The sequence below is a fragment of the Adiantum capillus-veneris genome, chromosome 10, assembly GCF_014529385.1.
Source record: "Adiantum capillus-veneris isolate H3 chromosome 10, ASM1452938v2, whole genome shotgun sequence".
NCBI lineage: Eukaryota > Viridiplantae > Streptophyta > Polypodiopsida > Polypodiales > Pteridaceae > Adiantum > Adiantum capillus-veneris.
Genome location: NC_140940.1, coordinates 126691730 through 126701347, shown reverse-complemented (window position 1 = coordinate 126701347; position 9618 = coordinate 126691730).

Here is a 9618-nt window from a genome sequence, read left to right as displayed (position 1 = left end):
ACGGACCCCGAACAGGCCAAAAACTGACCTCGCAGTGCATAGTTGTCACCTTTTTGCATCATCCGCACACCTGGCACTCAATATTTTTCAATAATGCGTCTCATAACCACGTGAAGTGGCCCCAAAATATGGTCCTCATGATGACCTTTCTGCATAATTATCACAAGAAAACATCCACGTTGTGTCCATACTTATCCACGTGCAAGTATTGACCCAGTTCGACCTCCTGACGCCACTAGATGCCATCTGACGCACCTGCTTACCTCATGTCGTCGGCCCGTGGATAGCTTCCTTGAGAAGTTTTACGTGCTAACAACTCCTCTTTATTATAGAAAAAACACAGTGGTACTGGTAATAGTGAAAATCGCTGCACTATGTACACCCTGTCCTACCTGTACACATGTGGGCCCCACGTAACCACCTGGCTCTGGAAAATGGGCAATCCTTTATTCGATGCACCATGCATGGATATGTACATATGTGCAATTCCTTGCTCCAAAAAACTCCTGACAACGCTTCATAGAAAAGTTCTCACAAATTGCGGGACCATTACATGACCTAACAAAGAAAAGCGTTAGGTATACATGGTCTGCTAAGGAGAACAATGCTTTCGAAAAGCTTATCTCTCAACCTGTGCTTACACTACCGGATCTCTCAAAACCATTTGAGGTCCAATGTGATGCTTGTGGTGATTGCCTTGGAGCTGTTTTGCTCCAAGAAGGGCATGCCATAGGCTATGAGAGTCGAAGGCTCGACCCTGTTGAGCAAACTCTAGGCATATATGAAAAGGAACTCCTTGCAGTTCTACATGCCTTATACTCATGGAAGCATTATTTATTGGGGACTCCTTTCATTCTGCGAACGGATCACCAAAGTCTTAAGTACTTCATGACGCAGACCAAGCTCTCCGACAAACAAATGAGGTGGGCAAATTTCCTTTCGCAATTTCATTTTGATATTGCTCACATTGCTGGCAAGCATAATCAAGTAGCTGATGCACTCTCAAGACGGCCGAGAGTGAATGCGGTTTCCATAGCAACTCACAATGATCTATCTTCAATGATAGAGGAGTATGCTATTGATCCCGATTTTAGAGATGTGGTTTCAGCCCTTGCATTAGGGAAGAAAGAAGAACCATTTACTTTACAAGATGGTTATATTCTCTATGGCAATAGACTATGCGTTACTAACTCACTACGTGAGAAAGTAATGTATGAATCTCATGCTCCACCTTATGCGGGGCATAGAGGGATTCAGTCTACCTTAAAGGGAATTGAAACATATTTCTATTGGCCTACCATGAAAGTGAACATACAAGAGTATGTTTCTAAATTTGTGGTATGCCAAAAGACAAAATTCGATAGAGGGAAGCAACTTGGATTGCTTCAACCCTTGCCAATCCCTAATTCACCATGGAAGAGCATATCCATGGATTTTATCTTTGGATTGCCTAAGTCTATCCATGGGAATACGGGAATATGGACGATAGTAGACAGGTTCAGTAAACAAGCTCATTTTATACCTGTCAAAAAGACTATCAAAGCCCATCAAATGGCAACCCTCTTCATTTCACAAATTTTCAAGTACCATGGCTTGCCAATGTCCATAGTGTCGGATAGAGATCCTAGAATGACCAGTAATTTCTGGAAGGGTCTCTTTGAGAATTTAGGGATAATCTTCTCTTGAGTCTTAGTTTAATCTTAAGTATGAAGTTTTAGTCTTAATTCTAGGATTAGCATCCCAAATCCTCTTACTTTTAACCATAAACTTCCTCAACAATGCTCAATCCTGCTGAGCAGAATCTACAACCACAAAATGATGAACGGGCATAGTAGAGCAAAGTAGATTGAAGAAGAACAAAGCAAACCAGACCTGAGCAAAGCACAACCAATCCGAGTGGACTTGTATAATGTGGTGCGGTTTTCGTCGTGAGTCAGGCTAACGTGGCATCCGTATGGATGATGATGTGGCAATGCCAATTACTCTTAACATGTTAGTGCTCATGAGCAGTCGGTTGTAGAAAACAATGACTTTTGAATTGCTTTTGGCCCTAGTTGTACGTAGATTGAGGAAATGATCTCACACACAAATAACAGTTTTAACAAGATAGCTCATTAATATCATAAAGAAATACTGCATGGGTTGGGGGTAGTACTTTCCAAAGGGGAACTCTGCCTCTTTTTTGTCACCTTCAAGTGATCAATATTTGAAGTCTTTCTATTTTTTCTTATTGTATATAGTCAATTCTAGTGATTTCCCTTTGACAAGTGTGTAGGCTGGTTATAGTGGCATTCATCTGCCGATTGAAAGCTCAATAGTTTACTTTTTCACTGAGCAAACTAGTCCTTCTAGAGATTACAAATGGAATAAGTGTGGACTTTGAAAAATATACAAAGGTTCTCGCCAAAGAACGGTAGGGATTTCTTTAGGTCATGTTTCTATTCCCATTTCATTTTGATAGCTTGAAAAGATCTAGTCATAAGCATTCCGTGCAAGGTGTAGCACACCTCAAAACCCTCCAATGTTCTTAGCTATTCTCTATTTATGCAATGAAATGGGTTAGCTTCACCCCACCCAAATGTTAAGGACTTAAAAAGTCTAAAGTACTTCGGAGTTTGGGTTGAGCATGGACCCCTGTCCAAAACTTCTCTACATGACAACGCCTTTTCTTTTCATCAAGACCTAATCTTTATAACAACCCTACATGAGACCTTCTAAAAGTACTGGGGTCCTCACTTTTGATTTGGTAGGTCCTGCTAATTTTTGCCTAGGCCTTTGTTTGTGGTTGGCTCCCCTCGTACTATCTGGCAAGGGTTGCGTACCTTATGGGACTTCTATTTACAAAATTTTCTCTTGTGGACTATTTTTCAACCAGCTTTGCTAGCCTTTGATGTGCTTGCGTGTCTAACCTCCCGTCTTGCTGGAGCATTCCCTCCACCTCTTACTGAGTAGGAGAATTTTTATATTTTTACTAGTGATTGCTCTGTGAAGCATGGTTTTTCTAGAAGAATTTGTTGACCTTTCTGTGTTCTCAAAAACTTAGGGTGAAGGGCCTTGTGGGAACATTGAGTGTGCATTATAGATGGAGCTCTTGCTGCAATCAAGCAAGTATCAACTATGATGACTCTTCAATGATTCTTATTTTTTATTTTCCTTGTTTATTGTCTTTTTATGATTTTAGCAGGCTGCAACTGACTGCTTTATTGCTTTTTTCCTTCTCATTTGTTAGGTTTTTTGGTTTTTTTGTAGCTCCAAAGCCTCATAGGCCTCTGCATAAAAATGGTGCAACCATTGAAAGCTTATGACTCTCCTAGGAGCAACAAATGACACCCATTGTGCATCCCTTGCCATGATAGATAGGAATAATAAACAAAAGTGATGATTTGGATGGTTGAATTAGTCACCAAGTGGTTTAATGGATTTTCTCTATGAAGATGCACTCAAAAGGATCTTTGTATAGATTCAACTACAGGAAGTATCACATAATCATAACTACACTTTTTAATTACAATGTTGTATTAGTTATATAATTATGCAGATAAAAACAGCATAGAAACACGAGTACTTGCAATGTGAAGTGCGGTCAAGTGATTATGCGGCCGTTGCCGCACAAATTCTTTTTTGGAGAAATTCGAATCTTTGTCCTTCTAATTTTGCAGAATCACATTGATCTGTAACCCCTTGTTTTAAATTTGGTTTGATGCTGAATTTCCAATCTTCCTCTTCATGTAGAGCCGTAAGTTCAAAAGAAGGCAAAAAATGGAGAAAGCATGTGATTTTTAAGGGGTAACTTTCCCCACAATGCCAGTGAGCACATAACGACTGGCAGAGGAGAGGCCAGGAACCATGGTGATAGTAGCATTACAGGGAAAGTTCACCAAGGGACCTTTCATGGTTGTCAAGGGTCTAGCAAAAGGGAGGCATAGTTAGCAACATTCTTCATGCTGACTGTTAGGACAAAAAAAAAATTGAGTGCTGAATTGAGTTATTTGTAGGGTGGTTTCCATTCACATGCTGATATGCCGCATGTTGCTTGACTATGTATACTCGCTACTGACTTAGCAATGATTAAATGGTGTTGTGTAAGCCTTTTTGTTGGATGTATGTTTTTGATTCAATTTGAAAGTGGTGTGATTAATAGAGGAAGATTAATAGGAGTTTTCACTCTGAGTCTTGATGAAGTTTTGTTTCAGATGTAATTTTTAGTTCACTTATAACATAGAGTGGTTGATGCAATTCTTTGGTTTTTTATCATCACACAATCAGCTTTTGAGTAGCCTTGGTTATATGCATTCTTTAGACTTCTTGCAGCCTGGAGATTTTGGCATGTTGATGTGACCGAGGTGCTTATTTTCAAGACTTTCCTCAATGGTGGAGCCTTTGGGAGTTGGTAAGTAATCTAGATACTAGTCGTTAATGTCTTTTCTCTCAATTTTGATGTTATCTCTTGGAGCGATCAACTTAGTATCTTTTGTAGATGATGGTTGTGCAACTCATTAGAGTTGGATTTACTTTCAACAAGAAACATTTTACTTCCTCAAGCTCTTTTGCGGGTAACAATTGGATCATATACTGTAGGATACTTTTCTAGTACAAAGATTTGTTGCATATATCCTTGTCCACAAAACCCTAATAGTTGTAGGTTGCTTACTCTAGCTCTCTGGCTCCTCTTCTTTTTCAAAAATTGAGGGGGGGAGTAGAGTTATGGAATCTCTTTGAATTTGTCCAATTGGTCTTGGTATCTCCCATGCACATGTAATAGGGCTATTTTGTGGCTATGCCCGGTCAAAGTGAGGTAGCTTTCTCATGTCGAGATATATTTAGCCATGTGTGGCTCAAGATTTTGACTTGTTTTTATGAGAGAGCTCTTATAGGCTATGAGCATTTTTTCTAGCCTTGGTGGTAATTTTTCCCATAGCCTTGGAGGGCTTCTGGTGCTCTTTACCCTAGTGTTCCATTTGTTAGCTTTCACCAAATTTTAGTTTTCGTCAATTAAAATGATTTTCTATTCATAATTGGCCATTGTAGTGAGAGAAAATAAGAACATAGTAAAAGGGCTAATAGTGTAAAATGGACAATAAATTTTATTTTATGATTAAAAGTTCAAGAAGGTGAATCCATTCTATGAAAGTGGAAATAGAATTTGATAAGGAGATGAAAGAGGAATATTTATTAGTTCAAAAGACTCCATAACAGATTTTGAAAGCCTTTGAAAGTAGACAGTATGGCTAATCAAAAGGTAGGAATGGGAGCCAAGGGATGTGGAGATAAGGGACATGGTCCACAAGCCTCCCATGCAAGAGAGAAGATAAAAGGAGTAGTTCTAAAAATAGAAAAATATCTCTAAAGGATTGAGAAGGAGTATCTTTAGAATAACCTAAAAAAGAAGATTTTTTTAATCACATGGCTTGCTTGAAATGGTGAGATGAACAACTTTCATGTTCAAAGTTTTTCAATTTAAGTATCGCAAAAGGGAGTATTTCTACGACATTGTATTGAAGAGAGCTCGGGGACTTCTGCCTTCCTAGTTCTTGAAGCTCTATGACATCCTCAATGTGTAAAGAAAGGTCTCCATGATCTTCTCAAGGCTCATCATCCTCTCTCTCTCTCTCTCTCTCTCTCTCTCACACACACACACACACACACACACACACACACACACACACACACACACACACACACACACACACATGTCTTTATGGTTAAGCATATTGCTTATGCTAATTAATAACAAAACATTTATTACATCTTCATGCTTATGTATTCTCTTCTCCGATTTGAGTTTTTACTTAATCTTTGTAGATCTTACCACCTGTGGGTTGTTTAAGGACTTAATGAGATTAAGTCCTACAAGTTAATTGCATATCAAGTCTATTCACAAGGTGTTGTCAAATTCTAGAGTCTCCATATCTCTAATTTGATTAACAAGAAGTGTTACTAGCATTGTAGGTAATCAAATGCTCTTTGATTGAAGAGAACATAGCATTGTAGTAGGTGATCAAATTCTCTCCGATTGAAGAGAACATTTAATACAAAGTCTTTTCAAAGGGGGGGGGTTGGCTCCAAAAATTCCATCCCTTAAATGGTGTCAAATTCTCTCTCTCTTTCTCATTGTGTTTTAGTTCATGTGTGCATGCGTGATTGAATCTTGATGATGAAAAATATACATGACTCTCTCTCTCTCTCTCTCTCTCTCTCTAATTGTTTTTCAGTTCATGTGTTCATGCGTAATTGAATCTTGATGTTGAAACTCTCTCTCTCTCTCTCTCTCTCTCTCTCTCTCTCACACACACACACACACACACACACACACACACACATTGTGTTTCAACATGTGTGCATGCGTGATTGAATCTTGATGATGAAATTATACACGACTCTCTCTTGCTCTCTCTAATTGTTTTTCAGTTCATGTGTGCATGCGTAAATGAATCTTGATGTTGAAATTCTCTCTCTCTCTCTCTCTCACTCTCTCTCTCTCTCTCTCTCTCTCACACACACACACACACACACACACACACACACACACACACACACACACACACACACGTACACATTGTGTTTCAGTTCATGTGTGCATGCATGATTGAATCTTGATGATGAAATTATACATGACTCTCTCTCTCTCTCTCTCTCTCACACACACACACACACACACACACACACATTGTGCTTCAATTCATATGTGCATGCGTGATTGAATCTTGATGATGAAATTATACATGACTCTCTCTCTCTCTCTCTCTCTAATTGTGTTTCAGTTCATGTGCATGCGTGATTGAATCTTGATGATGAAATTATACATGACTTTGTAAATGTTATACTACAATGTGCTTTTTTATACACAAAGTGATTGATTTGCAAATTATTCGTGACATATTGGGAAAGCATCCAAACCTAGCTAAATACTTGAGTTTGCGTACAAAAGAAGCCAAGCCTTTCGCATTGGTGGGACAGTCCATCAAAACCAAAGCCTTCACTTTTTTAGGATCTGCTTCAATACCATTCTATGAGACCACATGGCCCAAGAAATGAGCCTGCGGTTGTGCAAACTTGCACCTTTGGGTTCAATTGCCCCCCTTCCTCATCTAGTATTTGGAAACACAACTTCAACTTGGACAAATGCTCCGCCATGGAAGTATAGAAACCAATATCATCCATGAAAACTCTGATAAAATTACCCAGATATGGCCCGAATACCTTATTCATCCAATCTTGAAATTTCACATATGCATTCATCAATCCAAAAGGCATCCGACGATATGCAAAGCACCCCCATGGATAGATGAACGTAGTCTTTAATTGATCCTCCAATGCAATACCAACCTGAAAGTAGCCTGCAAAATCGTCCATAATATGATACCGCTCATGACCTACGACCTGGTTTAAAGTCTCATGTTGAAATGGCAAAGGGTAGTGGTTCTGCTTGGTTGCAACATTTGATGGCTTATAGTCTACCCCCCACTTCCACTTCTTCTTTGGTGTAATAACAACAGGGAAACCCACTCAGCGTATTTTATAGGATAGATAATACCTGCCTCCAATAGCTTGTTGATCTCCTACCACAAAGCTTCCTTCTGAATATCTCCCAACCTTCTCATTTCTGTGCCTTTGGCTTGTATCCGGGCTTAAGTATAATTTGATGTTCCACTCTTTTAGCTCCTTGCAGATCTTTGTACTCCGTAGCGAGCAAATTGGGATACAATGCACGTAGCTCCACGTAGCTTTACTTTTCCTGCTTGTTAAGATCCTCCCCCAACATATTCTCTACTTCTTCAGATTTTAGACCACAAATCAAACCTTGCATACCTTTAGTGGGTTTAGTAGAATCTAACATGACTCCAAATAGATCCCTGTCCAGCTTTAGTAAGCCTTCATCACTCTCCTACTCTTCCATACTACTCGAGCCTTCATCATAAGTCAATTTCGTTTCATATTGGTAGCTAGTACTTGAGCCGTTTTGATCATCCTCAACCCCTAGGTGAAATCAGTTTTCTCTTGTCTTCAAGTCAAGCACAATTTGCCCGCCATTCTCTTGATACGACAAGGTAAAAACCCCCGTTCCCCAATCTTGCTTGGCCCCAATTTCCAACAACCACGGCCTCCCCAGTATGATTGGATAAGCATTTTCTCCTGCTTTCATAACAAAAAAGTTGTGAGGCATTCAATACCCATAACTTTTACCTTCACATCTTGGGCCACTCCCAAATATCGAGCTTTGGCATGGTTGGCCATCCTCATTCGAACATTAGCCCTGACCATAGACTTGACACCTATATCTTTCATAGTAGACTTTGTTATTACACAAACTTGAGCACCACCATTAATATATGTCTGCACCTGCTTCTTTATTTCCACCAAAACCTCCACCACTGGAAGCACATTTGTGGGACTGCCCACCCTTAAAGCTAGATTTTTCACAGCATATGCATCACCTCTTGCACGGGGTAGCCTTGTACTAACACTAGTGGACCATTGCCTCCTCAATCAGGGGTTCAATGCAAGCAATTGTCCAAAGGTGACATTAGCTTTTTGGTTTTGAGCATCACTCACCGGATCATGTTCGGGATAACCTCGCCCCAGTTGAAAATCTATCTGCTTGATCTTTCATCATTGTCTCCTTTTTCTTGGCTAAGGCTTCTCTTTCCTCTTGTTTCCCGCTCCGACTCAGTCTCCCTTCCACCTCTTGATCTTTTATTGGCCATAACATCGACCTCCTACCGATCAACCCCACTAATGTTAACTCTTTGCACTTCATCATTACCTGGTGGGGCCGGTGGTGCCTGATTTTTGATAGCTTGTTGCTCCCTTTGACCATTGAATGGTGCTTGTCCTTGACCTCGACCAAATAGAGGGTACATGCTGCTACAAGCGGAAGACGTAGCGTCCCTGCAAAATACCTCGAAATAGCATGATAGAAACAACAGAACACCGCAAATATGCATACCTAACAAAGCCTGTGAGCATATAATCAAACCGTACTCGAACAGACAGAGAGAGAGAGAGAGAGAGAGAGAGAGAGAGAGAGAGAGAGAGAGAGAGAGAGAGAGAGAGAGAGAGAGAGAGAGAGAGAGAGAGAGAGAGGGAGATAGACCGAGAGAGCACGTGCAGGTGCACCTCCTAGAGCGGAGTGCTACGCCGGCACGGCGAGAGAGGAGAGGGAAGAGGAGAGAAGAACAACGCAAGCACTGGGTGCAATCTCCCCCCGTGCAAGAGTGACCATTTCCCGCTTGCACGTATTTGTTTTATAGATTTCTTGAATGGTCAAATGTGAGTACAAACTCGCCGGCCGGTCATAAATGGCCAAAGCTCATAAAAGAGCACTTGAATAATAAAATGTACATGATATACAAATCCATTCGCATAGGCCAAGCTGGGTCTAGTCTTTTCCACCTGTCAGCTGCAATAAATAGTAAAATGTCAATTCTATAACATACCTCTCCGTTGGAAAGCAACTGTCCTCAGTTGCGAAGATAAAAATCTGCAAACAATACTTGTCAAAAACAATGATTATAAATCTGTATCAAAACTGTCATATAGTAAAAGAAACATCTATAAAATTAGACAACATTGCTCATGCCTGTGGTCATCCACATACTACCTATTCTAGTGTCCCAT